At 45.6% G+C, this 17,516-nt stretch overlaps 1 pseudogene; it reads right to left on the minus strand.

Moving 5' to 3' along the window:
• Window positions 1-10,374: 10,374 nt before the first annotated feature.
• On the minus strand, window positions 10,375-15,812 carry LOC144821648 (vigilin pseudogene; annotated as a pseudogene).
• Window positions 15,813-17,516: the final 1,704 nt, after the last annotated feature.

Here is a 17,516-nt window from a genome sequence, read left to right on the forward strand (position 1 = left end):
CTTCCTTCTACCTTGGAACTCTAGACTGCTTGTGTATAACCTAAAATCATTTATAAAAAAAATGCAGTACCTGTTATCAGTGGTCCCAAAAAAGTAAAGGAAAATATGACATTCGAACTAGACAAAAGGTTAAGTGCTGGTATCATCGCTGAAGTCGAGGCTTCAGAGTGGTTGTCACCAGTTGTAATCGCACCTAAAAGCAATGGGGAATCCAGGCTTTGTATAGACTAGAGGGACCTTAACAGGTGTGTAGTCGCTGACCATTATCCCCTCCTTAACATCGCAGAGATGTTGTCTCTTTTAGAGGGAGACAAATTGTTCTCCTCCTTGGACTTGGCTTCAGCATATCACCAGGTGAAGTTGCACTCACACTCTAAAGATTTAAGGGCATTCATTACCCCATTTGGAAATTTTAAGTTCCTCGGGATGCCTTTTGGGCTAATATCTGCCGCCGCCGTGTTTCAAAGGATGATGGAACATATTTTTAGTAATGTCAATTAATCAATCACAAGGTTGTTTGGTGTGACTACTCACCTGTAAGGGTCTCAAGGTGCTGGGGGGAGGAGGGTGCAGGTTCCAGTTCATCAAGGAGGGGGTCTATGAAGTGCCAGGTTTTGAAGTTGCTCATGAAGATGGGGAGCAATGTTGTCTGTCTGAGGTGGAGCGGTACGGCGTTCCATGCTAAGGACGCGAGGAAGGAGAAGGAGCGACCTCCTGTTCTGGTCTTTCTGGCACAGGTAACCACGGTATAGGAGAGCTGGGCTGCTCAGAGGGTTTGTTGGGGTGCGTGGAAGTTGAGTCAGCTGTTGAGGTGTGCTGGTCAGGTGTTTTGGAGGGCTTTGTGTGTGTGGGTGAAGATCTTATAGGTGATTCTAGCCTCGATGAGGAGCCAGTGGAGTGTGAGTAGGTGTTGGGAGATGTGGCAGTTTAGTGGTAGGTTGAGGACCAGTCTTGCGCTGGTGTTCTGTACGTTTTGTAGCTTGCGGGTGAGGATTTTGGTAATGCTGGCATAGAGTGTGTTGCTGTAGTCGAGTCTGCTGGTGACGAGAGCGTTGGTGACAGTTTTTCTGTGCTCGGAGGGATACATTTGACCGTCTTACATATGAGGCAGAGGATGTGGAAGCAGGAGGATGTGACAGAGTTGATCTGGTTGTCTCGTTGGATAGGGAGAGGATGAGTTGGGTGCTGAAGAGCATTGGGCTGAGGGAGAACCCCTCGGGGACTCCGCAGGTGGTTAGTGTAGGCTCCATGAGGAAAGGGGGGAGTCTTACCCGCTGCGTTCTGCCAGAGAGGAAGGAGTAGATCCAGACCAGGGCCTTGTCCCAGATCCCTGCGTCATGGAGTCTGCATATTAGGGTACAGTGGGATACCATGTTGAAGGGCGCTGAGAGGTCGAGGAGGATGAGGGCTACTGTTTCTCCTATGTACAGCAGGTAGCAGATGTTGTCTGTTGCGGTGTGGAGGAGGTATGGTTCTTTCCATAGAAACTGTGCTTATCAGATATTTCTAAATGTGTGACAGGAAGAGTCATAGAATATTTTCAGAACACCAGGTTCTGCTGCTTTTATTCTGTATAGCGAATGCAGAACTCTTAGTTTGTATAATCCTGGTTAGACTGAACTTCTTTAGAAGAATAGGTCTTCGAACTGCAATACTTGTAAGGAGTAAAATCTGAGTTCAGTGACTAAATGTGTAAAATCATTTATGGGACCAGAGCAGTGATTAAAGTAGAAAAAGTTTCCACTACAACAAACCTTGGTATCAGAGAATGGTTTTGTCTAATGATGTGAAGAATTTAGGGTGCCCAAAATATACCTCCCCTGTCAAAACAAAAAAGTTCAAAAATTCAGGGTTTGGCAGAAGTATTGATGGAGTACTGATGAAATGTCATCTCGATTTCCACGATGTGTAGCAGAAAAGGAGTGTGAGCATTAATAGGGATACACTCTGCAATTGCTTTGTCTTAGATTGCAGTGTTTTAAAATGGCAGTGAAGTTTTTATTAAGGCTATCGTGGCCTAAGATCTCGAGATATATACATATGTGGTGGTCTTAGTGTAGAAGACACTGAGTAAGTTGTCTGCTGTGTTGTGGTATTTGTCGTGAGACATCGTAGGCAACATGTTAGGGAAAAGGACTTTCTTTTGTGTGTTAGTTGTAAGATGTTGGTATAGCTGATTTAAGGTGAGATCCCGCTGGTCAAGATTTCATTTGAAGTGAAAATAGTAATTAGTTACCTGTTGAGAATGAAAATAGAAGTTCCTTTAGTGGAAGAGACAGAGTTAATTATTGCTTGCATTCTTTTGTGCATTTGCTTAGAAAACATGCCAAAGAAAATTGTGAAGGAGGGTGAGCTGCTACAAGGAACAAAACTAATGTAAGTGTGTCACGCTGTGATTGGTCGGTTAGTGTAAAGAGATTGGTTGACTATGTCATACAAGATCATGCTATTATTGGTTGTGATTGACGAACTTGAGAATTGTGGGAGAATTTATTTTCCTGGATCTTACCGAAGACATTTATGGAATACGATATTGAATAAAAATACATTTTCTCAATCTTGATGAAAATTAATACAAGAGGATGTGACTATACCTGTATGAGAAGGTATACTGACTGACGGTACTACGGGATACACTGTATTGATGGATAGAGGATTGCATACATGTCTTTGGATTGAACAATGGAAAGATGAGGTTCTAAAGATTCCTCATTATGGGAAATTTAATTTGATGATCATTGAGAATTTACGGCGGAAATTATATGAAATAAGACCTTCTAGACCTTCAAGGCCTTCTAGACTTGCCCAATTTGAGGCATTAAATATTGAATATTTAGAAGGTAAAAATATAAAGGGAGATATAGAAGAACCACTGATCAGTATGCAGAAGCTAGATGGGATGCACAACAGAAAGCATGGCGTGCACATGTTATTCAGAAGGTATCCCTTGATAGCAGTCTAGGTAAACATTAAGGGAAAACGAAAAGAGAAGAATAAACATATTGGGACAGAAAAGAGTAATGCTGAAATAAAAGGAGAAGATAATGACATTGATAATGATTGTTTGAATGACTCGTTGATGAATTGTCCACCACCATACAATGAATCTCAGAGTGAGACTTTGACAAATGGGAACACTGCTGAGATTCCAAATGCCCCTGTAAGGTCTTTAATATCACAGAGACCACACTTGTTTGTTCTATAAGTGGTGGGGGCAGAAATACCAGCTCCATTTAACCAATTTGAATCAAATGCTCCAGATGCTTTAACCGTTCATGTTACTGTTGGACCTGTTGTATCGCTTTATAAACCTTGGTCACAAGTAAATACTGTCAATACTTTGACTGTATCTAGTGGAGTGAATCCTGCACATGGTAATCTACTACAGTTGACATGAGATGTTTGCTTGAGATGCCTATGGTTCCGACTTGAAGCAATACTACAGGTACTAAGAGTACAGGTTACATTCCAAATCAGACAGAATCTGACCCTACACACCAAATGGTTCAGAGGTTGCCACCTTTTTATCTCCCCAGAAAAAGTGAACTATCTGAAATGAGTTAAAATGCTTCTGGAATGACTGTGCTAATGGAAATGTCAGTTCCTGATACATCCACATTTATTAGGCAACCTGGAATGATTGGAAGTTTGACCAATGGGGATTTGCATTCAAATATTCCAAGAGAATATTCAGAATTTATCTCCTGAATAATTTGATGAGTGGCTCAAAGGATTTAGCACCCCGATTAATAATCAAAGTCCTGAAACTTTTCCTGTACTAGGAAAGGGAAAAACAGTAGATGTAAGCTAGCTAAAGGTAGAGTTAAAAGAAATGATTTGGGGAAATCTTAGTCCATCATGATTGGATACCTTACAGGAGTAGGAACTTTTGGTTCTCTGTAAAGACATTACCCGATGAGCTAGATTGACACATGAGAAATTGATTACATTGGCTCAGAAATAAGACATTGATATTCAGAGATCAAAGGTTTTGCAAAGGACATGCAGATTACACTTTAGCAACAGAGATGTTGCTAACATGAGGAAAGCTGGAGTGATGGAACAGATTAAGGAATTAATGACACTGATCAAGAAATTGACCGAGATGTTGTAATTTGGCAGCGAATGGGGTTAGCATCTAGCTGAAGCCATCTTGGATTTGGCAGCCATTTTGTATGCCATGTGCTACCTCGTGATCACCATGTGCTCTGCCTACCTTTCTGTTGTCTGCTCTTGTATTCTGCCTAGTGACAAGATATATTTAGCCTCTTCTACTTTGCACATGCTCAGTTGAGTTTACAGTTGTCTGTGCAGCTGTTATAGTCAGTAACTGTCATGATGTGTTTACTAGAATTAGCAACTGTTAGCTCCTCCCACTTGTTGATTGTGCATATTCTGTAAGACCTTATATGTACCTAAAACCTTCGTTCTGTACTTGTACCGTCTTCTTTCGAGCCCCTTTGTGGGTATATACGGACCATGCTCCTTCAGTTCAGTGTGCTACTTCATACACTAACAAAGGGTGTTGTGTGAATGTGGTTCCACCTCATGAGGTTAATAAAGTACTCTGTTTTATATTCCAGTTTCCGTGCCAACTTCTTTCCTATTGGTATGAGATGCAAAGAAAGGCAAACCCCTAGCACTGGTAGGCCTTGCTGAGGCTCACCACGACAGAGAGAGAGAAATGGAAAGTTAGATCATCAAAAATGAAGGAAACTAGGAGAGTTAGAATGCAGAAACTGTTGTATAGTTTCTATAAAGCTATACAGGATCTGTGGGACTACACAACATAAACAGTGGGACTGGTGTTCAAACTGATTCCAGACAACCCCACCGGATGTTTGCCTGTAAACCAGCTTTCTCATAGTGCCACTGTGAACCCCTCTTACCAAGGAGCAAATAGTTTCTGGCAACTATCGAACATGACAACCCTGACCCCTGAGGGATCATGAAAACAGTACAGTAATTTTCACTCAGGCACTCGTGCTCACTCTGTCTCAGAGAGATACACAGAATAAACGATGAGGAAGTTTTCGATAAGCATTTATTAAACCAGCATCATTAAAGTGTAAAATACATGGGCTGCAACAACCATAAGACACAAACAGATATAAACAGTGATAAGCACCAATAGAGTAAATAGATGGTAGAATTCTACCATGGTGATAAAACAATGGATATATGCAGGTATATAGATACACAACAATAGTAATCCATACTTCTATGATGCTAACCCTAATAAGCCTAAATGTACCTAGCATGTATGTAGGTATATTGCCAAGAATACCCGTAGGATGAAGCCAACCCTAATACCTGATGTGAGAGAATGAAGGAGCCTGTCTTGGTCTCATTATGGACTCACCACGAGTTATGTCAGTCCACTGCGTGCTGGAGTATCTGCATGCAGGGAGCTCAGCGTCTTGTGTCAGCGTATCAGCATGGAATTCTTTTTCCCCTGAGCAAAAGAATGATGGATTAAACCCTGATCCTTGTGACTGGGGGTGAATGTTTGCATTGTTCAGCATTGCGTCCATCAATTGTTTCTTTTGTATTTATCTCCCTGTGAGGGAAGGGTATGCCCAGATGTGGGTCCCGTGCTCACTGCCCTACAGGATTCAAGCTAGCCTGGCTGATGAGGGGCGATGCCCCGAACCCAGTCCGAGGATGCTTGTTTCCTGTCCAGGGAGGGCCTAGCTTGGCAGTTCGGGCTGGATTTATTTTTATTTATTTTATTTATTTTAAGCGTTTTATATAACGCTGGCTAGACCCAGAGGTATCAGAGCGCTTTACATGAGGTTCCACAAAATTACAAGATTACATCAGTTCCAATTTACATCAGTTGCTAGACAAACAATTACAGGAGCATAGAAAACAAGATAAGTGAAGTGCAGAGGGGAAGGGGGTAAGAGTAAATGGGTGTAGTGTAGTTCCTATATTCCCAATAGGTTCTGCGCATTGGAATAGTGTATCCTGTAGTTTAGACGTAGGACTGAAGTCAACTAGGTCTCTACCGAATATACTAAACTTAATTGTGTGTGTGCCAGCTAGCCCAGAGGCGGGCCAAGCTTAGTAAGGTTGCACAATGAGCCATGTCTTTAAGGCCTTTCTGAAGCACAGCAAGTTGTCACAGTTCCTAATTGGGGATGGGAGTGAATTCCATAGCCTTGGTGCCAGGTAAGAGAACCTGCGTCCACCCTGCCTTTTTAGTTTGATGGTGGGGGTGGTGAGGAGATGATGGTGAGCAGATCGGAGGTTACGTGTGGGGGCATATTTGGTAATCCGATTTTACAGAAATTTTGGACTCTTGCAGTGCAGTGTTTTAAAGACTATGCATCCCGTCTTAAACGTGGCACGATGTACTATGGGCAGCCAGTGTAGTTTGACCAGAAGAGGCCGGGCCGATTGCCATTTCGGCTGTTTGAAGAGCAGTCTTGCTGCCTGGTTCTGGACCATTTGGAGGCGGTTAAGCAGGCCCTCAGGAAGGCCAGTGTACAGTGAATTGGAGAAGTCCAGACGTGACAGTACCAGAGCAATGATCACTTGAACCAGGGCTGGATAGGATAGTAAGTGTGAAATTTTTCTGATTTTGCGCAGTTGAAAAAGGCTGGTGGAAACCACGCTGCCCACCTCTCCTCTCATAGTGAGATCGGAGTCTATAGTTACCCCTGTACTCTTCATGGAAGGCGAGGGCGCTGGGGAAGGACCTAATTCGGCCGGCCAGAAATGGGGTCCCCAATTAGTGGGACTCTTCCCAGGTAACACCAGCTCTGTCTTACCGGGGTTGAGCTTCAATTGATTTGCATCCATCCAGTGCTTGATGTGACACATTGTAGATTGGAATTTGGTAGCAGCACTAGGAGACTCCAGCGAGAATACAAGCTGGAGATCGTCTGCGTAATTGAAGACCGTGATTCCCCTGTTTTTGAGAGAGTGAATCAGAGGCCTGATGTAGAGGTTGAATAATATTGGGGTCAGGGAGGAGCCCTGTGGGACCCCACAGGACATGGAGCGATTAGGGGCAGGGAAGTTCCCAAGACGTACTGTCTGAGTTTTATCCGTCAGAAAGGATTTTAACCACTGAGAGGCAGCGCCCCGTATGCCAGCTTGTTCGACACAGTTCAATAAGATGGTATGGTCAACCGTTTTGAACGCTGCCGATAAATCCAGGAGCACCAGGGAGTGCAGGGTTCCTGAGTCAGCCTTAGCCCTTAGGGTGTCCATCACTGCCAAAATAACTGATTCGGTGGAATGAGACGGGCGGAAGCCAGCTTGGTTAGGCTCCAAGTAATCTCTTTCCTCAATGAACTTAGAGAGGCAGCTAGCCACATACATGGGCCTCCAGAATTTTAGCAAAGAATGGAAGGAGGGAAATAGGGCGATAATTGGAGTGGTTAGAGGGGTCAGCTCCGGGTTTTTTAAGGAGAGGGACTAAGGTGGCAGTTTTAAAAGCTCTAGGTACTTCTCCCTTTCTTAAAGATTTGTTAAGGAGAGGAAGAATACAATGAGGTAGAGCTGCAAAGGTATCTGTTAGAAACAGGATCTCTGGCTGGACAAGGCTTGCGCCAGAGTCAGTCAGAGACCACCACTTCCACGTCAGGGCAAGGGAGTCACACACCAAGATAACCCCAGCTCACCCTCTAGGTAACGTGACGCGAGCAGACAGGCTAAACTTGGAGGCTATGTAGGTTAAGTGTTTGCGCGCGCACCCAGCAACAACTCCCAAGGCCCACCACAAAAGAAACTCCACACAAGGTTATATAAAAATAGCCTTTGTATTATACCAAAACACATTAGATAAGAACACACATTTTACAATGTGCCAACAGGCACGGGCAGAATTTACAGGGGATATGTACAAGACAGGGCCACATGGACCACTGTCAGGAATCATCACTTTTTAGGAATAGTAATTAGCACATAGAACACTTTTAGAACAAGTTAGCACACTTACTGGTAACGGGTAAGTACCTCCTTCGCAACCCTAACCACATTAGGAAAGTATTGCGCAGGGAACCAAGACCTCACTAGCAACACCTGCACTAGGAGAAAAACAACCACCTAAGAATCACCAACATTTAGGGGTATAAGCATAGGAACATTACACATGATGCATTAACATTCAGCGGTGTAGGGAAAGAAAACACATGATGTATCAAAACACATTCAGAGGTGTAATGAAGGAAACACATGATGCAGAACCTACATTCAGCGGTGTAAAAACAAGGAAAAACACATGATGCATCAAAACACATTCAGAGGTGCCAGCACAAGCAATTGCGCAAAACTCACATGAGCCACAACCTGTGGCAGTCCCTAGGCCCTCGGGCCTTGTTGGGGCTAGGACGCCCTGTGTCCCAGTGTCCGGGGGGCCTAAACGTGGCAGCTGCCCACAAAGTGCTGGGCAGCTGTAGGATCTCTTCTGGGCTCTCGGAAAGAATACAGGGGCCCAAGAACCACCTGTGAGCCTCGCAGGCTCTACCCTCCAGAACAACTGTGCCCCTGAGCCTCTCTCAGGGCTCTGCAAACAAAATGCGGGGGTGGAGCCTCGTGGGCTCTAAAGCAAGTTATGCTCCACTCGTTGGAGCCTCGACAGGCTCTGACTATCAAAGTGCCCCTCGAGCCTCTCTGGGCTCTCAACATGAGGAAATGCCACCTGGTTGGAGCCCTCGGGCTCGGAGAAATGCCTCGGAGCCTCTCGTGGGCTTGTAACAAATGCGCTCCAGGAACCTCTCAGGGCTCCTCAACCAACATGCCCCTGGACATTGGAGTCCCCTCTCAGGGGGACTCAAAAACACTAAATGCTGCCTCGAGCCTCTGTGACGTGTGAGCCCCCTAGGCTCAAAGAAGGAATGTCCCACTCCCCGGCTTCCTGTGGCGGGGGCTGACGTCGGTCACGCTGGTGCCGTGAGCGGGGCTCCTCTCCTCCGGGGCCCGGACACAGCGCTCTCCTCTCGACAAGGGAGCCTCGCTCCCTGCAGCATTCCGGGGCTCTCCCTCCTCCTGGGAGCCCCGGGGGAAAGACGGAGGCTTCCTGTTGTCCCGCGGTCCCGCCAAAGCTTGCCTGACTTCCGGGTCAGACCTCAGGCCGGCAGCCAATCCCAGCGCGGCCCGGGGGATGACGTGGATGACGTCACGGGGGTGTCCCGGGCCGGCCAGCGGTGACAATTTCGCGGGGCAATGCCAGGTGGGCACCGGCTTGTCTAAAATAAGCAATGAATCGAGGTGGGCACTCGATATGGGGCCAAACCAACTGCACCAGGTCCCTGGCGGGGTGGGCAGCCGCGCCGCGCCGCACCGCGCCACGCCGCTCCTCACGCAAAATGCGGGCCAATGCCGGGTGGGCACCGGCTGTGTACAAAAGCGCTCCCCAGCGCTAGGACCAAAAATAAAGCGCTCTCAAGCGCTAAAGGCAAATCAAGCGGTTCCAGGCGCTCCAGGGAAAGTCCAAAGCACTCCCAGGCGCTGGGAGCACAAGCACAGCGCTCCCAGGTGTCCTCAGCAGGGCAGAGTTCCAGCAAAGTCCTTAGGTAGGCAGGGGGCAAGGCTGGGCCCAGAGCCAGCTCACTGGGTCTCCAGGCAGGGAGACAAGCCAAGTGGCGGTCCTCTGGCCCAGCAACAGCAGCAGCCCCCTCAGGCAGGATCCTGGAACAGAACAAATTGTAAGGGGACACAGCCCCTTCTTATACAGGTAAATCCTTTGTCTCAGGGTGCAGGGTGGGGGGAAACCAGTCGCAGCTGGTTTTGAAGCACCCTTGATGGCCCAACCACCCCTTTCATTCACTGGGGAGGCTAGGGTCGTTAGACACCCCACAGGGGGGCGGAGCTAGCATTGTGTGGGAAAAGCCCAGCCCCATCAGGAACCAGGTTCAGCCCTCCCACACATCACTCATGCTGATCTCACCACTCACTCCTGGGCAGACCCATCCAGACTTCCTGGAGCCAGGCTTGCCAGCCAGCTCCAGCCAATCACGCTCCAGCACCCTCACTGCACACACACATCAATGTCTAGAAGTGGCATTTGTACACAAGACACAATCATGCCACATACATCATTGTGAAGCATTCACTCTCACGAGTTCGCACATACCAAATTCGAGCCTGCACTCCCCACGCATCAGGGACACACACATTCCCCATGCATTCCTATGGGAGGGCAGGCCAGCCTCACCACACGCACGCACTTTACTCTGGGACCCAGGAAAAAAGTGCGCCAAGCCAGAAATCATGAACGCCAGGTTGCCATCAAAAGCAAAAAGTTCAGGGGTGAACCAGCCACAAAGGCCCGGGTCCAACAGTATCCTTAAGGACAGAAGGAGGACAGCAGTCCCTTGGGGAACCTGATTTTACTCGGGACATTAAATCTAGTAAAGTGTCCTAACGTAGAGCGGTGAAGTGATTCAGAGTCGAGGGGTTGTGGGAGTTGTTGTCCAGAGGCTTCCCCTGAGAGGTAATCGGAGTACTCGGAATACTGGCCCTGATGGTTTCAATTTTTTCCACAAAGAAGATGTTCAGCAGATTACACTGCATTTGAGTGGGGGCCTGACAGGGTGATGTTCTGTCATCGTTGCGGAGTTCGTTCACAATCCTAAAAATTTCTTTGGATTTATTAGGGGCAGTGAGAATCCTAGTTGTGAAATAAGAGGTCTTGGTTACCAGAATTGCTTTCTTATAGTCCCTATAGGCTGACAGATAGAGCTGTCTATCTTTACTGTCATACTCATGCCTCCATTTTCTTTCCAATTGCCGGAGCAATAGTTTCTGTTTTTTCAGTTCACTAGTGAACCATTTATAGGCTTCAGAATGTCTGGCCTGAGAGAATTTAGTAAGCGGAGCATGGATGTCGCTAGCCGCAAATAACCAATCTCTTCATCCATAGAATCCACATTGGAGTTGGGATTGACAGAGGGGGCGGAACTAGCCAGAGTTTTGATGAACTCCTGAGTATCCAGTGCTCTCCACTTTCTGGTTAGTCCTCCCTCTATCTTAGGGGTCTTTGCCCAACTACTGAAAGTGATTGTAAAGTCGATCAGATGGTGGTCGGACCATATACAGGGAGAAATGTTAGGAGGTGAGAGGTCCGAGTTATAAGACTAAATTTGGTCGAGAATGTGGCCCTTGATATGGCATGCTTCGTTTCACCAGAGGTGCAGAGAAATAGAGAGACAGGCGTTTTAAATAAAAGTGTATTTATTGAACAGTCTTCTTTCTCAAGCATAAGAAATGAACAGCTGCAATCATAAATTTACTTGCTGTAAAGTACAGAGCATATAATACGAAGAGTATTATAAAATAGTACTGTAAAAGCATGATATGGTTTCTAAGCCATAAGATACCTAAAATGCATAAAATACATACAGTGATAAATAATGACTAAAAGTACTCAACTGGTGCTTCTAAAATACGCCTACCCTGGTGTACCTAACCTAGGTCTAGTACAAGGTAAGAAGTAAGTAGGGTGTAGCCTAGTTTTAGTGTTATTTGCCAAGAATCTATTCCAAGAATTCTCTTAGGGTCTAATCAGCTCCATAGCTTGGTTTAGAATGTAGGAGATCGTGTATATCTCTCCCAGGACTCGATTTCCCAGTAACCCACAAGGGTAGCCTGGAAACACTGGAGCTGGATTTCTCGGCAGGAGAAAGTACAGCGTCTCTCTGTGCGTCAGCTGGAGGGTCTGCTTCTTTCGGCACTTGCTGCAGCAGGGCGCGTCGGGCAAGTAGATAGTCGAACTGCTCCAAACCACTGTGTGTTTATTTGGACAAGTGTGGGCATATTTATACCTTGAAGGTGCCGAGTTTGACATAAGATTGGACATAATAACATCATCAGAGACGTAATTCTCTGAAAACTCCATGATTTCTTGGATAACTTAATATTCATGCAGGGGGAAGTCCCTGACTGCTGAAGGCGGGTTTTTCCAAGAAATCGTTGTAGATTTTCGGAACTGGTGGAAGTAGCCAAGCCGTATTAGGACTACTTGAGCTATGTCTTAATATGGTTATGATTTATATGCCTATATAAGGATATGGTATTTTATATTTATATAAGGGCATGAATCTGGAAAATTACACTAGAGTCCTAAAATGCTATACAACAGGGGTGGGAGGAGATACGGCAGAAAGACGAAGGAAAGTCTGCCCAAAGTCCGGCTGGGTAGGTGACGGTCGAGGGGGGAAGTCTCAAAACCCATCTCCTCTATAGCTATCAGGTAGCTCCACCGGGCTGTGGCCAAATAGCTAGGTCGCAATGGGAAACATTTAAGGAACATGGGGCCATATGTATCAAGCTAATTAGCATTCGCAAAGGCTGAAATTCTGCGAATTTCGGCCTTTGCGAATGCTAATTAGACAAATGGTATGTATCAAACATGTTTGATGCAAAATAAGGAATAGCAAAATTTGCAATTCCTTATTTTGCGATTGCACTTAAGGAATCGCAAATTTTGCGATTCCTTAAATGCAATGTATTAAACAAAAAATATTCAAAAAATGCCATTAAGGATTCGCAAATTACCACCAACTTCTAGTTGGTGGTAATTTGCGAATTCTTTTCAAAAATCTTTTTTCCAAAAAACAAAAGGTGCCATATGACGCCCATACATGCCCTTTGGGCATGTATGTGCGCCATATGCCCCCAAATGTCTTTTTCAGGGGTGCAGCAGGGTGTTCTTGAGACACCCCTGCACCCTTGAAAAAATTCCTAATTTGCGATTAGCTAATTGCTAATCGCAAATTGCCCCTTCATTCCTATGGGCCTCCTGGCCCATAGAAATGAATGGGTAATTTGTGATTAGCAATTTGCTAATCGCAAATTAGGAATGGTAAGGAATCGCTATTAAATAGCGATTTTGTACATACATACCGTATTGCGAATTCCAAATAGCGATTCCTTAAAATTCGCTATTTGGAATTCGCAAAACGGAAGTATGATACATATGGCCCATGGAAGGTAAAATAAATGGAGCGTAGAGGGGAGGGGACAGGGTAGGTGAGAAAGGGAGGAGAGGGGAAGAGATGAAATTAAATCTGTCTAAAGGCCGACTGGGTAGGTGACGACCAAGGAGGGAGTCCACGGCCCATCTCCCCTATAGCTAAACCAGGTAGCTCCATCTGGCATCAGACAAAATAGTTCAATCTCAATACATTGAGAGAGGTGAGAAGGAGAGACATAAATAGAGGGTGGATGCGGGAAGAGACGACAGGAGAGACGAAAGGAAGTCTGGCTAAAGACCGACTGGGTAGGTGACGTCCAAGGAGGGAATCCCCGACCTGTCTCCTCTATAGCTAAACCAGGTAGCTCCATCGGGCATCAGACAAAATAGCTAGATCTCAAATGATGAGGGAAAATTCACAGGTAAACAGAGTGGGGACTAGGGCCAGGACAGGTGAGGGCAGAGGTCAGTAGCAGGAATGTGGAGAGGAGTAGAGTGGGGAGTAGGTAGTTCGGTAAAAGTTCCCATGGATCTGCTTTGAGTCATTCAAAAAGCAGGTCCGTTCCTTCTCAGGCGCCATCTTGAGGTTAAAACGCCGGGTGAGATTTTCTCCAAAAACCTTGTGTTGCTATGACCGGTTGGAACGGCGGTCACAGCGTCAGACGCTCCTGACCATCCGATGTCCGGAGATGGTTGAAACAGTTGTTTAGGTGGGGAATTAAGAGCCTCACTTAGTTGATGAAAGCGGGGCTTCAGCGGAACAGAGGCTCTGAGCAGCCAAGTTGGATCGTGACTCCTCCTCCCTTCCCTTTCCGGTGAGAGGTTAGATGAGGTTAGATGACTCCTCCACATCGCAGGATGAAAGATGGAAGTCTGCTTTTTCTGGACAGCCAGGATACGGTTCCTGGCGGCTTCGCAGTTCTCTTTCTTGCCTGTGATTACGATTATCTCTGAGTTGCTGTTCTCCGCTGGGAGATCAATCTTGGTGTTATATTCTTCGCAGATCTTTTTGATGTTGGCACCTCCTTTCCCAATAATATTCTTGTGGAGCCGTTTGAAGATGGGGACAGATAAAGAATAGCTGTTTTCAAACAGATCCACCATCATTTTCTGCATGTACTTGGCACATTTCTCCACTTCATTCTTGGGCCCAGGTAACTGCACAATGTCACTTTTGTTTGGATCTGGAAAGTTGATGATAACCTCTGGGAATTTGTCGCAAATTTCCCTTTCTGTCCAATGATAGTTCGATGGTATTTCTGCTCGATGATCAAATCTTTTGCTACGTTCATTCTCCATGCGTGATGCAGGTTCCAGCAGCTCTCCCTAGGGGGTCCCCCTCAATACGGACCAGGTTGCTTCAGTGTCGGGAGGGATTCTCACAGATACCTTGTACTGCTCCTTGATTCTGTTAATGTTGGCTCTGCTTTTTCCGATGAGATGTCTGTGAAATCGATGGTCTAAAATGATCTCTGTAAAATCCATGCGAGCAATCAAATCATTCACCATGGATTCCATTTGTTCCTGAGCCAAGTTCACCTCCTCTTTGGGGCCCTCAATGGTGATCTTATCCTCTCCCTCACTGAACTCTATGGCACCTTTGGTATCTGCTGAGTGATTTTTGCCAAGTTCCTCCCTTTTTTGCCAATGATGAAATGATGAAGCCATGATGGGTCAGAAACGGATGAGACAATGAAACTGTTGGCCTTGGCATACAATTCTGTCAATGCCTGGCCCAGCTTTTCAGGCTCGCCATGCAATATCACCGTCTCAGAGCTGCTATCAGTAGGTGGTATCTTGACTGAGACTCCAGTTTTCTCCAGGATCTCCTGCAGGGAATTGCCTTTAGGACCAATGACATACTTATGTTGAGACTTCTTCACTTCAACAGCAATTGTGGTCGTTTTCTTTTTCTTCTCCTCATAAATCTTCTTGATACGAGCCATAGCCTGGGAAAGCTGATCCTTCTCGCACGTGAAGACAATCTCAGTCTTATTGACACATGGTATTGGAATGTTGATGCGCTTCCCAGTCTCCTGCATGATTTCGCCCATCAGTTTATTGTAGGGGCCAGCAATAAAGGGATGGTAAACCTTCTCCACTTCTAGGCATTCCACGGCACGCTTATCCTGCTCGGCAGAGATCAGCAGGATTTCATGCTGTGCCTTTTCAATGCCTTCCTTGGCTCCAGTGATCTCTATCTGGTTGCTGGTGTCTTCAGGGCGAGGGATCTGGATCTTAGTGGCATTTTTGAGCTCCAGGTCCTGAAACTTTTCACCGTTCTTACCAATGACAAAGTGATGGTGCTTCTTTGGTATGCCAACGGTTGCAGAGGCCTGCGTTTGAAGTCTGGTGACTATCTCTTTCCGGGCCTTCATAACTTCTTCAAGCTTGCCGGATACCATGATGGAGAACCCTTGATCCTTAGCAAGTGACAGCTCTAGGAGTGCTCCAGTCTTCTGCATGATATCCATACCGATCTTGGCCTGCTCCCCTTCCCCAAACTGGCTCATGTCCTTGTACTTCCGCCCCTCCAAAGGCACATGAAAGACCTGAGTGATAACCAAAGTTTTGATGGGTCGGATTTTGCTCCAAGCCCCAGCGGGTCCTTGAGCTGCTTCGTTGCCAACCTTCTCGGAGAGTGGAGGAAAGGCATCTTTATAGGTCGGGGAGTCGTTTTCATCTTTAGAGCCTAAAACCTTCGCCTGTTGAGTAGTCAAGCCATTGCGATGTTCAGCAAAGCTCTCCTGGGTCAAAACTGCCACGGAGCTCATTGTCGATTTCCCACTTACAACTAATCCGGGAATGCCACAGCTAAATGGTCATTGGCCAGAAAGTCCGTCCTGTAAGTTGCCCGTTTGCGTCAGCCTGCCAGGTTCTTTTCGGCCGGTCAAGACTGATTTGCTAATGGCTGGGTCCAAACTGGGGTGGCGTTGGTGAGCACAAGAATGATGGATTAAACCCAGATCCTTGTGCCTGGGGGTGAATGTTTGCATTGTTCAGCATTCCGTCCATCAATTGTTTCTTTAGTTTTTCTCCTCTGCCTGCCCCAGTAAAGATATGGTGATTTTATACCCAAAAGGTACCCTCAGGGTTTCTACTTTGCTGTGTCATCTCAGCAGAGGATGACGATAGTGACAAACCTGATACACAGTTATTATGCAGACAATGGTAATCCTGCTAGGATTCTGAGAATCCTCATGCATAATGAAAGTGGCTAGTTTTCAGGGACAACCACACAACATTTATGCTGCACCTGACTAGGAAAAAGGTCAGCACCAATAACTGTTTTGTAGTAGCAATGGCAGGGTAAATGTAGGTAAAAGGCTAGGAGACTATCCGGGTCTATATTGGGGTACATTGCAAATCATAACACCACCTTCAGTTGTGATTGATGAGGAGATGGAGAAATACAGATTCTACCTATGAGGGAATCATCTGGTGGAGTTTAAGTATGTGTTCCATGAAAAAGGTCTGATATTTTGTCATTTACAAATTAATTTCTGAAATTGGGAGACAATCCAGAGGAATGGTACAGGCAATTTGAAAGGTTTGTATAAAATGTCAAAAGTTCCATGGATTTCTTTGAATACCTTGTTTGACATTATGGTTTCAGGAGATGTATTGGCAGGATGCAGGACTGGCACACCATCTCCAGTAATATAAAAGAAATACCAACAGGTAATAAATCATCAAGATTTCTCCTAAAGAGATTGATTGGTTAAAGATTGACAGAGCGACCCAAGAACTTAAAGAATTTGTTTATGCCTATTGTAAGAATTGTTACAGACTTTCAAATAGTACAGTCAAATGGAAAATGTGGTAGAGAAAGATATGGCATTTTGTTTACAGATTTGTGAATGGTTTGAGACCTGAGATTTCTTCTGTGATTCATCAGCAATTAATCTGATGAAAAAAATAAACCTGTTGGTGACATCCTGCATTCTGCTAAGTATGGTGGAGATGAGAATGATGTAAATTATAAGAATTACAAAGAGCAATTGATGGTCTAACAAATGAGAGCTATGCATAAAGGTCAGAATCCATCAGGTTTTGAAAACACAGTTCCTGTACAGGCAGGATATAATCAAGTTCAGATGAGGGAAGGTATTAATGGTTTTCAACAGCAGAATTTTCAGTCACAGCATGTAGGTCATGGTTTGCCAGCAGATTCTAGAACTGGTGTTGATAAATTAGCTTTCAGGAAAAAAACGATGTCACATGTGCAGAAAATTAGGGTATTGGAAATGCGAGTGCTGTTTTAATGTGAATAATGCTGGAAATCAGTTACTGAATGGAGGGTATGCAGAGTCTCAGGGAAACAACATGGTCCAGGCGCAACATGCACAAAGACAGAGAATTAAAAATCCTAATACATCTCAATCACTGCAGATGCCACAAGCACTGATGCCTCAACTGAATGTTCAGGTACAAAGGCACGATATGAAGCAGTCAGCAGATGAATTTGGGCAGTGACCTCCAGCGACTTGAGACCCTGAAGCCCCTGTCCAAGAGATGGCATTTATTGAAACTCCCTTACCCACTCCTGCTCCTGTCAAAAGTCATTGAAAACCACATCCATCTGAGA

The sequence above is a fragment of the Lissotriton helveticus genome, chromosome 2_2 (genome assembly GCF_964261635.1).
Source record: "Lissotriton helveticus chromosome 2_2, aLisHel1.1, whole genome shotgun sequence".
Lineage (NCBI taxonomy): Eukaryota > Metazoa > Chordata > Amphibia > Caudata > Salamandridae > Lissotriton > Lissotriton helveticus.